The following is a 24,075-nucleotide window of genomic DNA, read 5'->3' on the forward strand; positions in this document are numbered from 1 at the left end:
GTCTAATAGGTAGGGTATTTAGCATAAACATTGTTTGAACTCTCATCTGGAGTGGTATGACTATATAATATGCCACAGAATAAAACAGAAGGAGAAGGAAAGGAGAATGGCACAGGAAGTAAGACGACAAATAAAATACAATATCTGACAAGATTATTTTGCACTGTAGAAATAAGTCTGAATTTTAGTTAAAGTGTTTAGTAAGTATCACATGCTGTGGGATATATTGTCAAAACACTAATGTTTATCTAGATATTTCTTAGTCAATAATTACCATAACTTGTATGCACAAGAATAAAAAATCTTGAAATAGCATAAAGCCACATCCTTCCTGAGTCCTATTTGTACCTCTCTCCTTCCTAGTTTTGCACATATAAACAAGTACTCCTATTCTTGGCATAGAATAGGAGTCATCCTAAAAGTGGTGTCATCCTCTTTTCCACTCTCTTCTATGTTTTTGTCTATAGAACTCCTTAAATTGTATTCTTTCCCTTCTACTACTATGAGTTGATCTACCTATCATGTTGGCTGCACAAAAGAATAAAAGACTGTGTAACAAAACACTTACTGGGAAAAGAAATGCCAGTTGCAAAAAAAATATATAAAAAATGGGGAGCTGCTTTTTTGTCCTTAGAAATGCTCTTTACAATGATAGCTAGGCTACTAACTCTGGAGGCATGTCATGACTGTAAAGCTGTGACAACATCAGAAGGAACCAACTAAAAGCAGTTCTAGTTTTATTTGCTGGTTCAAAGAGGTCAACACAGCATTGCAAAATATAAAGTAGTAAAGACTGATTCCCTTAAATGAATATGCCTTTCATAACAAGGTTAAAAATAGAGACATCATAATGATAAAACTGATGCCGACCAATGTTTTAACTCCACATTACTGAAATATGGTGATACAGAAGAAATAGAAAGCACAAATTAAAAAAATAGGCTGTATTTCTGCTCTTCAAAGGATTATGTAGTACATCTTGAGGTATTTTGTTTCTTTCATTTCTCCTTACTAGTTTGTATGAGTCACTTTTATTCATGGTCACCTCAGACAATAGCCATGTGAAATTCTGATTTGTTTTGATACTAATGAGCTAAACTGTGCTAGGGACACTCCTTTGACTCAGATGCTAAATGGTAAGGTGTAACCATAACTGCACAGTTAAATGTATTTTCCTTTGGGACAGAATAACTGCAGTCAGGATTTTTGCTTCTGGTCTCTTCCAACTGCTCAACGGTACCCAGGAATTATTGAAGACAGTAAATTCTCCAGGATTAAATCATCCCTTAAATACTAACAATTTAGTTACATACACAGAATAACAAAATCACATAGTATGACAAGTTGGAAAGGACCCACAAGGATCATCTAGTCCAACTCCTGGCCCTGCACAGGACCATCTCCAGGAATCAGACCATGTGCCTGAGGGTACAATTGGATTCTACTGCCTCATAGTACTTGACTTGCCAGTGTAACTGAAAACCAGACATCACCATCCAACCTTAATGGTTGACTCCATTAACCTGATGAACAAAGAAATGCATTTCAGTGTTGATCACTGAGCCTCGGGATGTTTTGATGCAATGGACGACTGAAGCTTAACAGCTGTACTGATGGTACTTCCCTGGCTGTTATATTCTGAAATGTTTGTGTTTTTTTTTCTCAGTTCTCAACAAGTGCCCTGTTGTTTGTAACCTCTTGTAGTAGTTGCAACCATTCTGGAATCTGGCAGAGCCTTGAGATATATCTAGCTTGAAGTGGCTCTTCATTTGTATATAAATTTATTTCCCTTTCATATATCTTACAGTCAAATACACAATATATTTCAGGACATTAACTTTTGTTTCTCTTGTCAGATATAAGACCAGCAAAAAAAAAAAACATGGTAAAACAACAATAAGGAAGACTGGATTATTTGTCACAGTCTTATTCTTGTTATGTTGCTGTAAATAATCAGTTATGTCTTTTAAGGGGGAATGTACAGTAGACTAAAAAATGAAAGTTGTTTTGTTGTTTTCATAGAAAAACAATTCTGAACCGTCAAATGCTATAAGTCATGGACTGCTAGTGAAACAGATACAGAATGACACATGACAGCAATAAAGAAAACAAAGTTCTGTGATGTGAAAGACTGCTTAGAACAATCATAATTACAGTTTGAATTAAAATTTGTTTAATTCATATGAACTATTGCCTTTTTTTTTTTAAAGAACAAAATTTGTATAAATATTCTACTTCAGTTTTTCCAGAAAGAGTACAAGCATTCCCTGTTTTTTTCCATAGATATCTGCTCTATTTCCTTTAATGGATGAATTCATATTAGAATAGAACATTTCAATTGGAAGGTCCTACAATGATCATTTTGTCTAACTGCCTGACCATTTCAAGGCTGGACACAAAAATGTTGTTGAGGGCAATGTCCAAATGGATCTTATACACTGACAAGCTTGAGGCATCGAACACTCCTCTAGGAAAAGTGTTACAGTGTCTGAACACTCTCTTAGTGAAAAAAAGCTTCCTAATGTCCAGTCTGAAGCTCCCCAGTGCAGCTCTGAACCATTCCCACACATCCTATCACTGGATCCCAGGGAGAAGAGACCAACACTTCTCTCAGCACTTCCCCTCCTCAGGAAGCTGTAGAGAGTAATGAGGTCACCCTTCAGCCTCCTTTTCTCCAAACTAGACAAGCCCAAAGTCCTCAGCCACTTCTCATAGGACATTCCTTCCAGCCCTTCCACCAGTCTTGTTGCCCTACCCTGGACACATTTAAGGATCTTAATATTCTTAAATGGCAATGCCTCAAATCACACGCTGTTCTTGAAAAGAGGCTACACTACTGCTGAATACAGCAGGATAATGACCTCTTTTGATCATCTGGTGATGCTGTGTTTGATGAACCCCAGGATGGGGTTTGTTGTCTTGATTGTCAGGGCACACTGTTGACTCCTACTGAACCCACTGTCAACCACCATCACCAGATCCCTTTCTACAGTGCTGATTTCCAGCCACTCCTCTCCCAGTTTATAATTGTATCTGGTGTTACTCCATCCTAGGTGCAGAATATGACATTTGGATTTGTTAAGTTTCATCCCTTTGATCATTGCCCATTGCTCCAATCTATCTCCGTTTCTCTAATAGATATTTTGTCCCTTGAGAGAGTCAGCAGCATCTCCCAGTTTGGTATCATCGGCACCGTTGCTAATGGTGCATTCAACTCTTGCATCCTGACAATTGATAAAGATATTAAACAGAACTGGTCCCAGAATTGAACTCTGAAGAATGCCATTGGTGACTGATCACCAGTCAGATGTAGCTTCACACCCTACAACTCTTTGATTGCTGCCCTTCAGTCAGTTCTTTACCCAATGCATTTCATCTACCATACCCAGGGCCTCATACCTACTCGGTAAGGGTATCTTAGAGAGTAAGGAGAGGTTTCTCTTACCACTCTGTGCTGTAAACTTCTTCCACCCCTCCTTATCCCTTGGGATGCTGTCTTCCTCCTGGCAAAAAAAACAGATCCTGACACTGTCTCCATATACATGCATATAGAGTTGGTTTACATGCATTGGAGATTGCAGACTAGAGCTCCGTTGATCAATCACCCTCTAAGACTCTAAAATACTCCTCAGTTTGCCTACTTCCTCCTGCAGCTCAGCCATCAAGCAGAGCAGTTCATCAATTTGACCACACCTACTACTTGCAATCACTTTGCATCTCTAGGAATATCCCTTCATGCATCTCACAGCTACAAACCTGAGTGGTCAGATGCTTGAACAGGAGCTCTGTCTGTGTGGCTACATTGGTTCTACATGGTCCTAGAAGCTCAGGAGAAGCTGAATTCCTGGTTTTTGCCATGCAGACAGCATGTTGTTTTCCTGCTGGGTAATATATGTCTTCCATCTCAGTCAGCTCAGATGCTTGCTTTAGCCTCTTTGCATCTCGCTTGACTCTGGGTGCAGACTGTTTCTTGCTGTCTCAGCCAATATGCTCAGGGAACACACCCCATTCAGACAAACCCCTACTTGTCTACTTACATCCTTGGCATGTCCTGCTGCTGGTGCTCCTTGAAACAAGAAAGACTTTAATGCATCCAGGGTCTAAGGAAAACATTTAATGATACATAATTATAACAGATTTTAAAGATTCATGTCTGAGTAATGAATATGTGGGAATTATTTGAGTTTTGTGCCTTATCACTATATTTTGTGACTGACATTAAGATGGTGATGTTCATTTCAATCCTCGATAAATCTTTAATGAAAAATTTGTACCTTGGACCTGGGTTTGTGCAACAGTTCAATGTAAAAAAACCAAAACAAGAAAACAAAAAAAAAACTTCCTAAAGCTTTACAAATTGTGACAATTACTATTGTGGTAATAGTAATTTAAATGTTTAAGCACTTAAATATGTACTAAACCTGCACTGAACTTATTTTAAATAAAGAACAGCAAGGATATTATTCACTTCAACAAACTAATCAATCTCCATATAGAACTATTAATAGCATTATTGTATTCCTGTAGGATTTACAAAATTTTTATGGAAAAAAGTGATGTTCCGATTGTTCTATAGTAGTTAAGTAAATGTGCAGAAAATTTAATTCCTGCTGAACCTGTAAAAGTAATGTAAAACTTAGATTTCTCCTAGAAATCAGAACCTGAAATCCAGGTTTTCTCTTCATAGTTTATCTGTTTCACTCAAATCATAATGTTTCCAGACACTGGATTATTTCACAAAAATAAATATAAAAGAAAATTTTCTGCTTTTTGTGACTCTTGTTATGAAAGTAAAGCATTTCTGACAGGATCTCTCTCATGAAAAATCATTTGGAAGTATGAATACTTTTTAAAAGTGTATTTGGAATTAAAACTACCAAGAGAACAGTATAGAAATGTATTCTTTGTTCAGGAATATATCTAAGATATCTATTATTTTTTAGTTCATAAGAAAATCAGCTAAAAGTGAAATACAGGGAAGTTTAAAAGAGGAAGATATTTTTCTGTTGTAAGAGCAAAAAAAAACAACTGTGTAGAATAATTAATTTTGATTAAATTTAATTTGTTCTTAGCTTAAATGTGTAAACTAAATTTCCTAATGTTTGCACTTCAGATAACATCAAATATGTCTGATTTACAGAAGTTAATATCTGACGTTGATGTCAATGTTCTCCTAAATTAAGTACATGAATTTGGGAATACAATAACATGGAGACATAGTTTGTACATATGAGTGTATCATTCTGCATAAACATTTGATTAAGTGCTATTTGGAGTATTTTACCAGAATTAATAAATTCTGTATTACAGTGATTTTACTGAGTTTATATGCAAATAATTCCATAAGTGATGTACTAGGGAGACTTATTAACTGATGAGGATGCTTTAATGGGCTGCTTAGGGGATGACACTTTGATCCAATGTACTTTACTTCCTGAAATTTGGAGTGAAAGTCATCTAGGACAAAGTCACACTCCAGCCATTTAATTTCAACTTGACATGATGCAGCAAAAACAATAAAATACAGTTCCAGAACAAATGCAGAAATGAGGAATCCTAAACATATTGAAGAGCAGTTGAAAAAGGCAGGATCACTGATTCTGGCCCTTCCAATACTATCTATGGCTGGGTTTTTTTCCGGTGACTACTTAGCAATCCTACATATTTTGTGGCTAATTTTACATATTAGTTAGAGTATACTTTAGCATTGACATACTAGTTGCAGAATAGCACCAAATAAGGAGAAAATTATGGAAAAGACAGATTAACATCTTTATGTTGCCTTTAACATTGCGTCAGTACGTTACACAGACACTGAAGACCGCAGATCTTACAGTTATGTATTAGTTGTTATCTACAGTTCATCCCAATATACTTCCCCCACTCCCCTAAAAAAAGTCTTTCCTCTCTTCTCCCTCTTACTATGCTGGCTTCTGTATACCTTCTTTATTTCCTTTTTGGTCCTTCCTGGTTACATCACTCTGGTGATCTTGTTCAGATCTTGAGAATATATCCCAGTTATTTCAGCTTGTTTATTCTACATTTGTCTTTTTAACCCTTTTGTTTGTTGCTGTTGATTTGGTTTGCTTTTCTGACTTTTTCCAATTCCTGGACACACTGAAACCAACCTGTGTTAAAAGTCCACTTCTGGATAATGTCTGTGCATCTAACCATCACCCCTCCCGTCTCACAACCTTATAAGGCTAAATTCTCATTATCTCAAAGGGACACTTTTGATAAATTCACTGGAAGCCAAAGATAATTGGACACTCAGTTACCTGGAATCTTTTGTCAAAACTGAATTTCTATTAAAGTATGTTCATTATACTGTAAAAGGCAGTGGATAAATGACAGATCTAATTACCAATACACTCTTGTTGATCAAAAGCTGATCTTCAGTAAAGCCTGATTATTAAATTTGGGATTTCCCTTCATTAAGGTTTTTAAAATTCCGTATTAATATTAATATTTTGACACTTTGCTTTTCATGCTAGTAAATTTTCATGTGAATTTTATTGTACAGAAAGTTGGTCGTCTGCATTCTTAATTGAGAATATAATTAAAACTTCACATATGCCAGGAAGACATAGCTCAGAGAAAAGGAGATTGGTTCCTAAAATAAAAACAAAGGTTTTTATACTCTGTATATTACTGCAAATGCTTTAAAAAATTTAATGTCAGAAACACACATCAAAAAAATGAATCAGGATTTTAACTTCCTTAAAAAGATGTGAGTTTTAACCTGGAAAATGCACATGAGTAAATAAAATTAGATTCCTTCTTCTTCAAATTACATATTGATTTATTATGTCACATTTCCAAAAGGAAATAAAAATAAAAGCATTAAAGAATTCATTGCAAGACCCTAGAGGAAAAAAATATATATACCATTACTGAGGGGGACACAGTAAATTTCTAAAGAATGATACTAGCAGGTTCCAAATATTCCTTGTGTTCTCTGTTGATAAGACAAAACTCTTAAGTCACAAAGGTCTAGTAACGCTTTTTCCCCTTTTAATAAAGTGGAACAAAGAAGCTTTCAGAATAGAGAAACAAAACCACAAAGAGCTATAGAGACATTAGAAACATAGTATTTTAAAATGAGATTTCATGCCTGGTAAAGCCCTTCATTTTTGATTGTTTTCTTGACAGACTTTTTGGTCATATAAATGAGGTGTACTAGAACAAAGCAAAAAATATAGAATTTATTTATCTATTTCTTTTTCTCCCACAAGCTCTAAATAAACTATTATCACAAACGATATTAGAGAATGCAGAGGTAACCTACTCTGTTTGAAATGAGGCTAAATAGAAGTAAATAGAGCAATCTCCACTAATGTGTTTATAGCAATTGTTTGAGATGGAAGATAATGACAGAGAAAAGGACACAATCCCTGAAAAACCTCATAAGCTAAATATGAGGCTCAGTCTTTAGAACCCCATTAAGGAACTGAACTGCATTTTTCAGGTCTGCATCCCTGTCTCTTCCCTGGTTTGTGATCCCATATCACAAGCACATAGGATGAGTATGTCTGTGAGCTTTCCAAACATCTCACCTGGTAACACAGTCTAGGAAGCAGGAGAGAGTAATCAGGCAACACTTGCTTCATATAAACCTTATAAACAATTGTGCCACAGCCATATGGTACAAGTACACATCTATCATGGGACTGGATTCCCCTCACCATCACCTGTCCTGATGCCTATATCAGGACTACCAATTTTTGAAGAAGTCCAGTGTACATACATACATATGTAAGTACAAGTGTTGAAGCATGCATATGGATAATTGAACATATTTACATGTAGTGATAATTTGCAACAATCTGCAGCCAAACACAGGAAGAGAATACCATTAAAAATTCTTAGGATCTTCCCACTATGCAATTTTTTATCAAAATTTCTAACAGAATTTTCCTTTTCTGCATTCTGCATTATTCAGATATTCCTTTCTTGGAGTGGAACTGGGAGAAATGAAAATATAAACTTAGAACAGGAGAGCTATCTTTTTATTCCATGACTGGTTCTAATTAGCTGTGATTCTATACTTTGCCTACGTACCTAGAGATTGTAGATATTTGTATGAAAACCTGTGTCTGTGTTGTTGAATTGTCTCTCTGCATTCATTAAAACACGAGGCATTATTAACAGTACTATTGCTCAATGTGTTAAATGTAAAAAGGGCTGGCACAAGAAAATTTTTTGAAACAAGGATTTGGCCTAATGTGTTGTTTTTTCTAAATAGATACAGATTTTGTCTCTGAACACACTGAATTTTGAAACATTTCTTCTGTCTTGACTCTGTATCTATTATCTGGATTTTATGGTAAACATTTTCACATTTTGAAGGATATGATGATGGTGAATTTTTCATAGGTACTATTTCATTCTATAATTTGAATTGGCATGTTAAAAAGTAGAAAAATTTTATCTCTGAAGAAGTTCACTTAAGCAACAGATTTTAGGGATTCATAGGTAGTTTACAGAAACTCAATGAAATGAAAAAAAAAGCAGCCAACCATGTTAAGACTATCTTATGCCAGTAAACAGTGCTATATAATACTAGCCTGGAGCTATGTTAACTTCAAAATATAGATGTATGCATTTTACTTTCCAAGAAATATCCAAACAAGTTTAAGTTTCTCAAATAAAAAACTTCTACTGTCTCCTGAGAGTGAAAATGTTGGCATTTTTTGTTGGTTTGTTGGTTAGGGCTTTTTTTCCTAGCAGGTAACAGAAATTTGATTACTTTTATATATGTGTGTGTATATATATGTATAAAAATATACATATAACTTTTATATATATGACTACAAGATAACTTGCATATTTGATGTTATATGTCCTTGAAAAAAATAATGCAATCACACAACAATTATTTGTAACCATAATATACAGGTTAATTTAGAAAGGAGAGGGGATGGAAAGGGAGGATTCAGTATTTTTAATGAAACTTTTAACAAATATGAAAGAGGAACATCGGGAATTCTCAGTGTCTGTGATCAAGGGAAGATACAAGGGAAGAAAAAATATGAGAGGTCTATTACCATTTTGGTTTTTTCTCATAAATCTTTCTTATCATACCTCATCATTTTCCTGATGACAAAATGAAAAAAAACCTTTAACTAATACTTTGAAAATATATGTCATGTTACATGTAATATATACAAAAGCAATATGCTGCTTTTCTATTTCTTCCCTCACTTGCTTAGTATTCCTTCCAGTCCTGTGTCCAAGTAATTTATGAAGATATTGAAGAACACAGTGCCCAAGTTGGAACCCTGTGGAACCCCACCAGTGATAGGTCACCAGTCTGATGTTCCCCCATTCACTATTACCCTCTGTGCTCAACCACCACATGATGTGTTTATCTAACTCTGCTGGACAGAAGGATCCTGTGAGAGATAGTATTGAAAGCCTTATTGAAATCCAAAAAGATTACATTTGCTGTCTTCCTTTGATCAACTGGGTGGGTCACCTTGTCATAAAAGGAAAACAGGTTGGATAAGCAAGACTTTCCCCTCATGAAGCTGTGCTGGCCATAACCAATGACTGTGTTGTCCTTCAGGTGTTTTTCAATACCTCCCTGAATAATTTTCTCCATAACTTTACCAGGCACTGAAGTGAGACTGACAGGCCTGTAGTTTCTGTGGTCCTCCTTCTTGCTCTTCTTGAAAATCAGGACATTATCCAGCTTCCAGTCCGCTGGGACCTCTCCAGATTTCCAAGAAATTTTGCCCATAGCAAGATTTTGCTGCTTGCCAAGGGTACTGCTTGCAATGAAAATTTAACAGATTCAGTTTATAAACAAAGTGCCCCCTGCAAAAAACCCCAAACTGTTATGACAGTGGAAAAACAAAACAAAACAAAACAAAAACAGTATGGAACAACAGTACTGTTTTTTATCAACATCATCATGCCATTATTTATTGAATTTTGTATTTTTTTTATTCTTTAGATTTATCTAGAGGCACAATTACACTAGATAGAGTGACAAAAAGTCAAAGGAAAAAAAATTGACATAAAGTCTAGTTCTCACATATTCCTGAAAAGCAGTCATCAGCTTGCAACACTGTGTATGTTGGAACTTAATTAAAATAGTTTGCTTAGAGCTGGAATTTCCTTAATTGCGTTCTCAGCAGAATTACAAGATTGTATTCATCAGAACAGGCATAATATACGCAGAATTTGCAACCACAGTAGAATATAACCAGGGTAACTGATATTTTTGTTTTCCTTTACTTTTTTTCTTGCTTTTTTATTCACATATTGAAAGGACTACCACTGAATTCCCACTGCAAGAAAGAATGAAAACTATAGAAGTTAAAATGTCCTCAGGAAAAAAATGCTTTATTTATACATATTAAACTTTATATATATGTGTGTGTGTGTGTATGTGTGTATGTATGTGTATATATGTATACATCTCAGATTTTATATGTATTTATAGTTTAATACATATATTACATATAATAAAGTATTGTATTTATATACGATATTAATATGTAACGTGTATATTAAAATCTAAAACATTTCTATTTAATTTTGTGCTATAAAACAGATCAATTAGTTACCCTCCTGACTTTTGAAGACCTTTTAGTCCAACTCCACTGCCATGGGCAGGGACACTTTTCACTAGATCAGGTTCTTAATGCTCCATCCAACTTGACTTTGTTGAATACTTCCAGGGATGGAGCTTCCACAATTTCTCTGGGCCACCTGTTCCATTGTCTCCTCACCCTCATCACCAAAACTTTCTTCCTTATCTCCAATCTAAATCTACCCTCTTTCAGTATAAAACCATTTGCCCTTTTTCCACCTCCATAGGACGTGGTAAAAACACTCTTTTCTTAGAAGCCCCATTTACATATTGAAAGAGCACAACAAGGTCATACTCTGTTAATTGAGATGTATAAGGGAAATGTAAATATTTATATTGTAGAGAGCATGGTAACACTCATTTCTGAGTCAGATAAGGCATCATAGGATTTACATTCTCTCTTTGTATATGCTCGCTACCACCGCTCAGATCCTGGACAGTGTTGACTGAACCCCCTGCACAGTTAGATCTTTTCACTGAAAATTGAAAGGGAGGCATTGGAGACATATAACTTTAAAATACACTAGCAGGAGTGAAGAGTAAAGCTAAAGGGTACTCTAATCAACTGAAATACTGAAACAATTACAGGAAGAGAAAACGTAGCTTGTCACACGAAAAAATATCAGGTAGCCAGGCAAAACCATCTCTTCTACACATCCAAGTATACACACACTGTTAAGAAAATCTTGAGCATTTCTAGTATGGTTAAACATCCAAAACTCATTACTGTTACTATTACTGCAAGACAAATTACTTTTTGGTATCAGAAAGCCTATATTCTCCTTTATTTCTTGGGACTAAATAAGAAAACGTAACAATGCTTTCTTTCCTTTTTTTCCTCGGGCTTTATAAGAAAAAGGTAGATGTTTCTGCCAAATTTTACATCCTTAGGAATTAAGTAATTTATTCAGCATGTGCCTTTTAATTAATTACTAAAGAGTATTCTTTACATTCATTAACATATTCTTACAAAAGGAAGAAAACCTACAGCTTCGTAATTGGTGTTTTCTTAAAAGTAATTCAAAAATCCACACACTTTGTATCTTGTAGTTTGTGTAACTGTGAGAAATCTTGCAATATTATTATTATTTAGCTACCTTTAAGTTTATGATTTTGATCCCAAATTTACCCTTCAATAGCATTTTTACTAGATAAAATTTTCTTCACAGTAGTTTCAATGTCTTCTATGGCATAGTAAAGTAAAATACTCACATTTACATGTGAGGCAAACCCATGGTGTTGAAATCTGAATCTTTAGTGAATCTTTAGTGAATTTAGTGTTAATTACATCTCTAATCTACTCTAATTTAATTTCCAGGTTAGCATAGCTTTTAAAAAAATAAAGGAATATGTCCTGTAGCTCAACAAAATCATTCTACCTTGGCTGTATTTTACAGTATTGTAAAAGAAGTTTGTCCTAATAGTATAGATATATGCACATTATGTATTTCTCTGCATATATTTATGTACATATGCCATAGACAGAGTTGTTCATGACATTTCTTTGTGGCTTGTATGTATACACATATGTATTACGTATTATACTATTATACTATTATACACATATTTTTATGTATTATACTGCACACCTGCAAATTTCAAAATATGTGGATTTCTGTCTGTACACATATACACTATTTCAAGTGTTCAAGAAAGAAGTCTACATAGCTGTGTTTTCAATTAATCTTAGAAACTATAAAATTTATAGGTACTTTTATATTTTATGTAAATATTAATATTCCCATTCTTTCCTACCAAATATTATAACGGTTCTTACTGTTAGGAATATGTTTGCATATCATCTTTATCACTATATTTAACTTTTCTTTTTTAAATAATAATGGTAACTCCTCTTTGCACAGCTTGTATGTTTTGAACTTACAATTGAGTTGAAAACTTTAGAATAAAATATCATCATACATATTTACTACATCTAAGTTCTGATTATTTCCAAATAAGATACTTCACAGAACCACAAAATTGCAGGATGACTGAAATTGAAAGGAAATCCTGGAGGTCATTCTTCCAAATCTCCCTGTTTTCCAAGGATGGATTCTACACAGCTGTTCTGGGAAACCTGTTCCACTGCTCAGTCACCATCACACTGAAGAAGTGTTTCCTGATGATCAGACAGAACTTGTTGTGTTTCGTTTTGTGTTCACTACATCTTGTCCTGTCACTTGACACCACTGAAATGAGCCTGGTTCCTTCTTCTTTACACTCTCCATTCAGATATTGATACTCCAGCTCCCTCAGCTGCTCCTCATAAGATTTGTGCTCCAGTCCCTTCACCAGCCTTGTTGCTCTTCTCTGGACCTGCTCCAGCACCTCAATATCCTTCCTGAACTGAGGGGCCCAGAACTGGACACAGTACTCCAGGTGTGGCCTCACCAGCCCTGAGTACAAGGGAAGAATCACTTCCCTGGTCCTGCTGGCCACACTGTTCCTGATACAGACCACAATGCCATTGGCCTTCTTGGCCACCTGGGCACACTGCTGGCTTGTGTTCAGCTTCTGGTCAATCCAAACTCCCAGTTCCCTTTCTGCCTGGCTGCTCTCCAGCCACTCTGTGCCCAGCCTGCAGCGCTGCCTGGGGTTGTTGTGGCCAAAGTGCAGGACCTGGCTCTTGGCCTTGTTGAACCTCATCCCACAGGAATCAGACCATCTCTCCAGCTTGTCCAGGTCCCTCTGCAGAGCCCTCCTGCCTTCCAGCAGATCAACACTCTCCCCCAACTGGGTGTCATCTGCAAATTTGCTAATGGTATACTCAATCTCATCATCCAGATCATCAATAAAGATATAAAATAGAACTGGGTCCAACACTGATCCCTGGGGAACACTGCTAGTGATAAGCCATCAACTGGACGCGGCACCGTTCACCACCACCCTCTGGGCCTGGCCCATCCAGCCAGTTCTTAACCCACCACAGGGTGCCCCTGTCCAAGCTGAGGGCTGCCAGCCTTTTCAGGAGTATGCTATGGGAGATGGTGTCAAAGGCTTTGCTGAAGTCCAGGTAGACCACATCCACAACCTTCTCCTCATCCACCAGGCGGGTCACTTGACCATAAAAGGAGATCAGGTTGGTCAGATAGGACCTGCCCCTCCTAAATCCGTGCTGGCTGGGTCTGATCCCTTGTCAGTCCTTTGGATGTGATTGTACTTAGGATGATCTGCTGCATAACCTTGCCAGGCACTGAGGTCAGGCTGACAGGCCTGTAGTTTCCCAGGTTCTCCTTGCAGCCCTTTTTGTGGATGGGTGTGACATTCGCCAACTTCCAATCATCTGGGATCTCCCCAGTGAGGCAGGACTGTTGGTAAATGACGGAGAGCGGCTGTTCCACCAGCTCCCTCATCACCCTAGGATGGATCCCATCTAGTCCATAGACTTGTGAGGATCCAAGTGGCTCAGCAGGTCGCTAACTGTTTCCTCCTGGATTACAGGGGTGCTATTGGGCTTCCTGTCTCTGCCTACCAGTTCCGGAGGCCACTTGTCCTCAGGACAACCTGTTGAAAACTGAGACAAAGAAGGTGTTAAATACCTCAGCCTTTTCCTCATCTTTCATAACTATGTTCCCCTCCATGTCCAACAAAGAATGGAGGTTTTCCTTGCGCCTCCTTTTGCTATAGATGTATTTGTAGAAGCACTTGTCCCTAACAGAAGTGGCTAGATTGAGTTCAAATTGTGCCTTTGTCTCTCTAATTTTCTTTCTACATGACCTAACTATATTCCGAAAATCTTCATGAGTAGCCAGTCCTTTTTTCCGTAGTCAATAAGCTCTCTTTTTTCCCCTAATTTCCTTCAAAATCTCCCTGTTCAGCCAGGCTGGCAGTCTTCCCTGCCAGTTCGCCTTTCGGCACACTGGGACAACCTGCTCCTCTGCGTTCAGGACTTGCTTCTTGAAGCATGTTTATCCCTCCTGTACACCTTTGGTTTCAAGGGCTGTTTCCCAAGGTACCCTCTGAACCAGTCTTCTAAGTAGGCCAAAATCTGCTCCGTGGAAGTCGAGGGTAGAAGTTTTATTGATGGCCATCTTTTCATCCCTGAGTATTGAAAACTCTACTACTTTGTGGTCACTGTGCCCCAGACAGCCTCCAACCACCACATCTCCCACCAGTCTCCCTCTGTTTGTGAACAGCAGGTCTAGCAGGTCCCCACCCCTGGTAGACTCATTTACCAGCTGGAGCAGGAAATTATCCTCCATACACTCTAGGAATCTCCTAGACTTCCTCTTCTCTCCTGTGTTGAGTTTCCAGCAGATATCTGGCAGGTTAAAGTCACCCACAAGAACAAGGGTTGGCGATTTTCAGACATCCACCAGCTGCTTGCAGAATAGTTCATTATGGGCACTGAAGGAGAAAATGAGGCTGCAAACACAGAGTTCAATTTCAGGACTCGTGCACCAACACTTTTCAGCATTCTTCTTTTATTCATATTCTCTCGTAAATGGCACCTGGTGTTTTTCTTTTAGCCAACCAGAATTCCCAGGATCGTCCCAAACCAGTGCCCTGATCCCACACATTCACACTCGCATCATGTGGTGGCTGTCTTCAGCAACGAGAGAAAAACACACACTTATCACGCAGGCTGTTTAAAGTGGTTTTCCACTTTGAGAAATAACATTCTCTCTTTCAAAGAACTTAGCCAAGGTCAATCCTCCCTTTTGATTCCAATTAACTAAATGGAGGTGCAGAGTAACTCAGCTTGTTCCCACAATTCATCATCCTCATCATCCTAATTGGGTGGTCTATACCAGACTCCCACCAGGATGTCAATCTTGTTGGCCTTCCCCCTGAATCTGATCCACAGGCACTCAACCTTATTGTTACTGACTTCAAGTCAAGAGACTCTCTAACACACAGAGCCACCCCTCCATCTCTTCTACCTTACCTGTCCCTTCTGAAGAGCTTGTAGCCATCCATGGCAGCACTCCAGTCATGCGAGTCATCCCACCATGTTTCTGTGACGGGGACTACATCATAACTTTCCTGCTGCATGATGGCTTCCAGCTCCTCTTGTTTGCTACCCATACTGTGTGCACTGGTGTACATGCTCTTCAGTTGGGCCGCTGATTTGACTCTTAACTCAGGCTTTCCACCTTTATGCTCATCTCTGGAGAGCCTGGTTTCAACCTGTTCCCTCTTCAAACCTAGTTTAAAGCCCTCTTGATCAGCCCTGACAACTTATGGGCTAGAATTCTTTTACCCTTGCTGGATAGATGAAGCCCATTGGACTCTAGCAGTCTAGGTACCATAGAATGTGCCCCATGCTCAAAAAACCCAAAATTCTGCCAGTAGCACCAATCCTTTAGCCACCTATTGATAAGATTGGTTTTCCCACTCCTCATTCACCCCTGCTACTTCAGGAACTGAGGCAAACACCACCTGTGCTCCTGTCCCATCAACTAATGGACCCAATGCCTTGAAGTCCTTTTTAATTAGCCTGGTACCTCTTTCATTAGTGTCATCACTGCCAGCCTGGAACACCAGCAGTAGATAACAATCGGAGGGAGGGATTAACTGAGGTAGTCTCCTACTAATATCCCTCACCTGGCCCCTGGGAAGGCAGCAGACTTCCCTGTGGGGTGGGTCTGGTTGGCATATGGGGCCCTCAGTTCCCCTCAGAAGGAAGTCGCCTACTACAACTACCCTTCTTTTTTTCTTTATAGCTGTGGTTGTAATCCATCTGGTAGATGGGGTGCAACCAGGAGACCCTCCAGACAGACCCTTCTCTTGACTGCCCTCTACCTGACCCTCTGGGTCCAGGGCCTCATACCTTCTCTTTAAGGGCACCAGGAGAGGTGATGGAGGTCGGGAGGGAATTCTTTTACCTCTTTGATCAGGGATCTGTTTCCATTCCCCCCTATCTACTTGGTTTGCTCCATCTGCCTGATGGCAGGAGGGCAGGGCTTCACTGTCTCCTCCTGGACTTGTTTTGGGGTCAAAAAGATATGACTCCACCAGTCTATTTCCCTTTCACTCTCCGTAATACTTCTTAGCCTCTCCACTTCTTCCCTGAGCTCTGCCACTATGCACAGCAAATCACTTACCTGCTCGCATCGTATGCAGGCGTGTCTCACACTGTCCTCTGGTACTAACTCAGACACTCTGTGCAGCCAGAGACCTGAACAGCTGCAATTATGAAAGGTGGCCTTGAAGTGGCATCAGCCAGCTTCCTCTTGCTGGCTTTAGATATCAAGCTTATACACAGATAATTTTGGTGAAATAATATATATGTGTCAAGTACTCTTTGAAGAAACAGACAATTGTCATATAAATCTCTTAGTTATTTGTCTTGCTTATCAGTCCCATTCAGATATCTGGTACATCCTTGGATAATTACACAGGTATTAGATGCCACCATCAGGCAACTAAATCAAGCATCTTCATCATAAGCACCAAACTATCAGTGACTAAATCTAAGCCAGACTCCCACTCAAAGTGTTTTTTATTTCTTAAATTGAAATCAAAAATGCTCCCTGCAAATTACTTAAAAAAAAAAAAAGAGTTTTGAGTGTTGATTGCAAATGCTTTATTTTAGATTTAATTATTATTTCAGGTGCTTTTTTTTCTTGGTTTTATTTTGATTAGGAAGCTAAAGCAGTCACTGTTAATTTGATCCAAAATACACTTCCCTCATGCATTTTAACTAAGCTAGCCAGTAAACCAAAGTACAATTAGTCTTGAATATGTCTTTCTCAAAATGTATGTTATCAAGCAGTGAAAAAGCAGTGAAGTGCAAAATGAATGGATATTCTTAGATTTGCTGACCATTGCACTTAAAACTGCTTCATAACTTTCTCCTGGCTCAAACATTTTTATGGGCACCAGCACCCGAGTTTGAAATGCCTATTTGGCTTGAAAGTTAGGCTGATTCAGAGAATAAATTCACAGACCAATCTGCCTCTACACCAAAATGGTGATGTTGCTTCATTGCTATGAAGTATAGCCTAATAGTTACAATGAAGCTTGTGTGAAACTTCTTTGTACTTGTTTTGGCTGAGACAGAGTTAATTTTCTTAATGGTAGCCAGTATGATGCTGTGCTTTCAATTTGTGTCTGAATAAGAATTGATAAAGTATTGATGTGTTACCTGCTGATGAGCAGTGTTTCCACATCATCAAGGTCTTTTCTGCTGCTCATCCCACTCCGCCAGTGAGTAGTTGGAGGGTGCACAAGATGCTGACAGGCGACACAGTGGGGAGCAACTGATCACAACTAACCAAAGGGATATTCCATACTGACTGGAATCATGGTCACAATAAAAGCTGGGAGAGGGAAGAAGGAGGAAGGGGAGACATTCAGACCGATGGTATTTGTTTTGCCAAGTATCTACACATGATGGAGCCCTGCATTCCTGGAGGTGGCTGAACACCTGCCTGCTGATGGGAAGCAGTGAATGAATTCCTTGCCTTGCTTTTCTTGGTCATACAGCTTTCACTTTGGTTGTTAAACCAGTTTTATCTCAACCCACAAGTGTTCTCACTTTTGCTCTCCCCATTCTCTCCTCCATCTCACTATGTGGAACCCATGAGAAGCTGTGTGGTGCTTAGCTACTTACAGGGGTCAAACCACAACATATTCAGATGTAGAAAACCTTTTGTTCTGGATTTCTATTCTGGTGCTGACACTGCTGAATTCTATACTGGGAGAATAGGACTGTTTGAAAGTGTTAAGATTTTTTTTTTTCACTAATATCCATAAACTTCAGAAATTTGGAGCCAAACCAAAAGCTGACTCTATCCCTGTCTTTTTCAAGATCTTATTTACCATGTTGCCATATGAATTTTTCTCTTTCAGTAATTCACAGGACACGTATTTACCCATTAGGAATATTTCATTTCAGCAGAAGCTTATGAAGGAAAGATTAGAAATATCCAATCACCTTCCACTGCTTTTATTTCAGTATTATGATGCCAGTGCTGGACTCTGACTGGTGAGGAACACAAATACTAGACTATCTTACTAAAAGGTCTATTGTGTATAGGTGATCTTTAAGCTTCTAAGAGCTAAGAAGAGCTGGTCTTTAAGCTTCTTTTAAGATCAGTGGAGGAAAACAAGTATGTTAGGAGTGATTCATCTCCTTCTGAAATGTGATTCTGAAAAATTCACATGAACTGTGTTGGGAGCCTTGACAAAAAAAGGAGCCTAAGGTCAGTGCTTCTTATAGACCTACTCAGTTACCTAGATTTTTGTGTTTCATGGCATTTGAAGTGCCCTAGAAGACACTGCTTATACTCTCCAGCTACCTTTCCAAATAAAGACATTAATATAGTCTTTGCGGCCAACTTGTATTTTTTAGATCCCTAGGGAATCTCAAATTGTTCAAGATAATTAAGTGTAGGCAATTGAAACTACCCAGTTACACATAAGACATATAGATACAAATTTTGTTAGCAGAAATGTTAAGAATTGCATCTTGCTTATGTTATTTTATTACCAGCGCAGAAAAAAATGTCATTTCCAAAAAATATTATTTTTGTGAAATATCTTAATTTTCCTGACTCATACTGGAGGAGGATTGCTATTAAGAAAGAAAAATTAATAATTGTATAAATATGCAATTCTTTTATCCCATAATCATGGGCAGGGGTAAAGGAGGGTAGGATTCCTTCAATGCACTTTTGCTCTCCTTGTTCTTATCCTCCAGTTTCGACAAGTCATACAGGTAGGTTTGGTACCACTTAATTAAGAGTATTTCTCATTCTGAAGCAAAGTTGTACTAAGTAGTTTACTTCTGTCCTGATTAATTTGGAGAAAACTAATTGAAGAAGTCAAAAACAGAGACAAGGAGTGAGTTACCTCTTCAGTAGTGTGGATGATAAGGGTCCAGTATTGAAGATAATTCTCTAAGCTATATATGCCCTTAAAAACTATACAGCCAATTCAGTTTTCTTTAATATTCAGTATTGGGAAAAGGTACTTTCAAGAAGTTTCTCTTTACTCTCCTCTCCTCCCCTCCTCTCCCTCCCCTCCTCTCTCCTCCCACTTTTCTCTTCTCTGTGGTTGTAGTAACATAAATTGCAAATTTGATTTTCTACTTATTTGATTTCATGAAATTAGAGTTTTTACTAAAAAGATATAGCCAAAAAATCAATACATGACATTACGGCTTTGTGATCAGGATGCATAGATTAAAAAATGATAGCATATTGACACAAAAAGGAAGAACATTTGGTTTGCTTTTTTTTCCAGAAGGGCTGCAACTAAAATGGGATACGATAGAGGAAAAGATTATCCTTGGTAGATATTATCATAGATGAATACAGTGCCTTTCGTTGAAGGACTTCTATCTGCTCAAAAAAGGGAATATGATTTAATTTGTCTATTTCTGCTTCAGGATTTGCTATGGTAATATACAGTAATAAAATAAGGAAAGAGACTAGCATTTGGTTGAAGAGAAGAGATTGTGGTTACTCTGGGGTAAGCCTGAGGTAGGAGTTTAAAAGAGCGTTAGCAGTGTAGTAATGACAAATTATGTACTCTTATGTAATAGGCTTTTTCATTTTTTTTATTTTTTGATGCCAAGATCATTGTTAATAAAATTTGATAATGGCAAAACTTGTGAAATATTGTTACGGCACAGACAGACTTTCCTCTTCTTCTCCTCCCTCTGAAAAGTAATTGGATGACCTCGAGGTGCAGAATAATAAGAAGATTAAATTCAATAGTACAGAATGCAAACCCATGTACTAGTTTGAATTTTATTTCCCCTGTTGTTACAGGTGAAAACTACTCACCTCTCATGGTTTATATCAGATCAGGATCATGGTGGTTTACTGATTAGTGACATCATTAACAGCTATCTGTGAACTACATATTCAGGATCAATATAACCAATAAAATACCTAAACCATGTACTAGACACTTATCAAATATTAGTAACTATCTAGAAATTCCACCTACCTGTCAGAGAGCAGCAAAACTGGAACTGCCCTGTTAGGGAAGGCATGCTGGGAGCCAAGTAAGGCTTCCCAGGTGGGACAGCAGGACTTCTCCCAGCATCCACCTTGAGGAGAAGGGCCACTGGTGACAGGACAAAGGCAGAGCTTAGGAGATGTTAGGGAAGGCTGGGAAAGATGAATAAGACCTGTTAGTCACTCTCACAGTCCTGACACTACTCCTCCATAATTAATCTCCAGAAGTTCTAAATGACCTTACATACATGCACACACTCACAGCTACACAAGCTCACCCTCCACCACAGCCTTGAGGTCTCCCCTAGGTGTACACCCCTCCTGCAGGAGACATGCTACCTCGGTTTTGTGTTCCCCTGCTGCTCCTGACATGATGCTGATGCACCCAGCAGTGAGGAAGTACCCTAGGAGATGTACCTTGTTAAGATTCAATTATTAAGAGATAAAGGGAGGGTAGAAGGGCTCTGCAGAGAGACCTAGACAGACTGGATAGATGGGCTGAATCCAACAAGATGAGGTTAAACAAGGCCAAGTGCCATGTCCTGCACTTTGACCACAACAACCCCATGAAGCACTACAGGTTGGGGACAGAGTGGCTGGAGAGCAGCCAGGCAGAAAGGGAACTGGGAGTTTGGATTGACAGGAAGCTGAATATGAGCCAGTAGTGTGCCCAGGTGGCCAAGAAGGCCAATGGCATTGTGGTCTGTATCAGGAACAGTGTGGCCAGCAGGACCAGGGAAGTGATTCTTCCCCTGTACTCAGGGCTGGTGAGGCCACACCTGGAGTACTGTGTCCAGTTCTGGGCCCCTCAGTTCAGGAAGGATATTGAGGTGCTGGAGCAGGTCCAGAGAAGAGCAATGAGATTGGTGAAGGGACTGGAGTACAAGTCCTATGAGGAGCAGCTGAGGGAGCTGGGGTTGTTTATCCTGGAGAAGAGGAGGCTCAGGGGAGACCTCATCACTCTCTACAAGTACCAGAAAGGAGGTTGTAGCCAGGTGGGGGTTGGTCTCTTCTCCCAGGCAACCAGCAGTAGGACAACAGGACATAGTCTTAATCTGTGCCAGGGTAGGTTTGGGTTGGACATTAGGAAGAAGTTCCTTACAGAAGGAGTGGTTGGGCATTAGAATGGGCTGCCCAGGGAGGTGATGGATTCACCGTCCCTGGAGGTATTTAAGAAAAGACTGGATGTGGCACTTAGTGCCATGGTTTAGCAGACAAGGTGGTGTTGGGTCAAAGGTTGGACTCAATGACCTCAGAGGTCTTTTCCAGCCTAGTTAATTCTATGATTCTGTGAGATATCTCTGCTCGAATTAAGTTGCAAACAAGACCAAATGTCAAAGTCAATAGTATGGATTTTATTTAACAGTAAATGTGAGATAGAGAGAGATAGAAAGAAATACGAAGGGGGAGAGAAAGAGAGTGAGAGACAGATTAAGTAGATATCACCACCCTATGGATCCAGCAACATTCCATCGGTCCTTCTTCTTCTGGTCTTCTTGGTGGTGGAGGTCCCTGATTAATTATTCTGGGGTATCACCTTTATACAGTCCAAGTTCCAGGTATCCATGGGGCATAGATGCCATTCTCATAATTTGGGATGGCATGTACATAAGCCATTGCTTGATTTTTTACAGTCTGCCACAATGGGAATTTTTGTCCGAATGCATTAACCAGGATTCTACCCAGATCTGCCTCACCAGGCCTGGAATTATCACCTTCCTGTTGCAAATTCCTCCCTTCTGCACTTATCTCAAGTTGCTGCTGTGGTGGCTTTTCCTATGGCTAGTTCCTCCTGTGACCCTGACAGTGTTTAAGGGAATTGTGATCTTTATGTGTTTTGCATGCCTTCACCCCAAAGGGGGGGCCCTGCAGATTACATTTGCACTGCCAGCCTGCTGCTGGGTAGCAGCTGTGTTGATCAACCTGGGCATGGGTCAGGGTGCCCCAGGGGCATTGCTGGTGGGAACAGAACCTCTCAGATAGCTGCAGCTGATTAGTCTAAGACTCTTTGCAGTATGATGACATCCTTGTTTAAAAAGTCTCCAGGTAATCCCCTCATTACTGTTTAATTCACCTGATGGCTGTTTTAAAGTCATACTGTCCTCTTTATATATTACCAGTTTTTGGTGAACAAGCCTTTCAGAATAGGCAGTTTGAGGTATTCCGTTCACACACACTATCTGCATTGTTTTATCGTATCAGTTGTTTTTATTCAAACCACATTAGAAAAAGTAGATACTGCAGACTTCCCCTACAGTTTATACACAGATGTCTAAAGATGTTGAAAGTTGTATAAATAAGGTATTTGGGTTTCCTCTATATTCATTGTAGGGACAAGTTTATCACACCTACTAAACATTTATTTTTTTTAGTTAGTTTTATTACACTTCCTTTATTGACTAGAGAAGGAACAAAGACAAATAGATAGTCTACCTTTTAGATAGTTAGAGTAAGAGAAAACGAAGAGTGCATCAGGAATGATCAAACTTTTTTTAGCTGTTAGGTGTTCACCATGAGGAAATAAAAGAGGTAAAGAATGACCTGGTCGTACCATGTGATGAGGAGGAACTGAATTCTGGCTTATAATCTTTTTATTTTTTTTCTTTGACCTAGACCCAAAAAAGGTGCCTGCATCCATCTCAGACATGCTACTGTGCCATCTGAATGGATCCCACAATAAACATGAGTCCCGTTGTAGTAAGACAGTGACTCAGACAAACATTATTAGTGTCAATCAGATTCAAGTTCTGCAAAAGGAACTAGAAAGTATCATAATGATTGTACAAAGCATTGGAGAGAACATGTTTTCCATTAACCCATGCTTAAAACACCTCATTCAAACAGCAGTGAGTAAATAAGAATGTTATTAGAACAGTCACAAGAATGAGTACTCTGATTTTCTGGAAGACTTGAAGAGATTATAGTTTAGTAAATTTAAAGTGGGGATGATAAGAGACACACCTGAACATATTTGTGCTGAAAGTCTGATATCTAGTCATCTTCTGAACAAGAAGGACAGGATAAAAAATGTAATTACTTTAAAAGTAGAACTTTGTCAGCTTGTAAACAGAATCATATAAAATAAGGCTGGAACTGACAATGAAAATTCACCCAGACCATGCCCAGGCACCATGGTAAGAACAGCACTACTCATGACAGCTTTCCACCTATTTTCAAGAAAAAAAACAACTAAAATGATTAAAACTCTACCAGTTTCCAATTGAAGATCATTTACCCTCACATTTATCTCCTGGGCATCATTAATAGAAGTTTCAAATCCATATTACTTTATCTTGTAGTCAGGATTTTTCTCTCAGATGTCTTAATCAGTGAAGAGCACAAACACTGATAACAACATATTTTGTTTTACCACACAAGTAAGTAACATCTATAGTCTTTAGGTTCTAATTTCCTCAAGAGCCTGTGGAAAGAAAAGGATTATTAGATAATTTTGTAAGGGTCACTCTCTAAAGATGTTTCAGATTATGGAAATTCCACATTTGAGAATTAACTGCAGAATTTCTTTAACACTACTCTTTCATTTTAAATTGAGGAAGATGT

This window comes from Pipra filicauda, unplaced genomic scaffold (genome assembly GCF_003945595.2).
Source record: "Pipra filicauda isolate LSUMZ 115617 unplaced genomic scaffold, ASM394559v2 scaffold24_size8852520_pilon, whole genome shotgun sequence".
Taxonomy (NCBI): Eukaryota; Metazoa; Chordata; class Aves; order Passeriformes; family Pipridae; genus Pipra; species Pipra filicauda.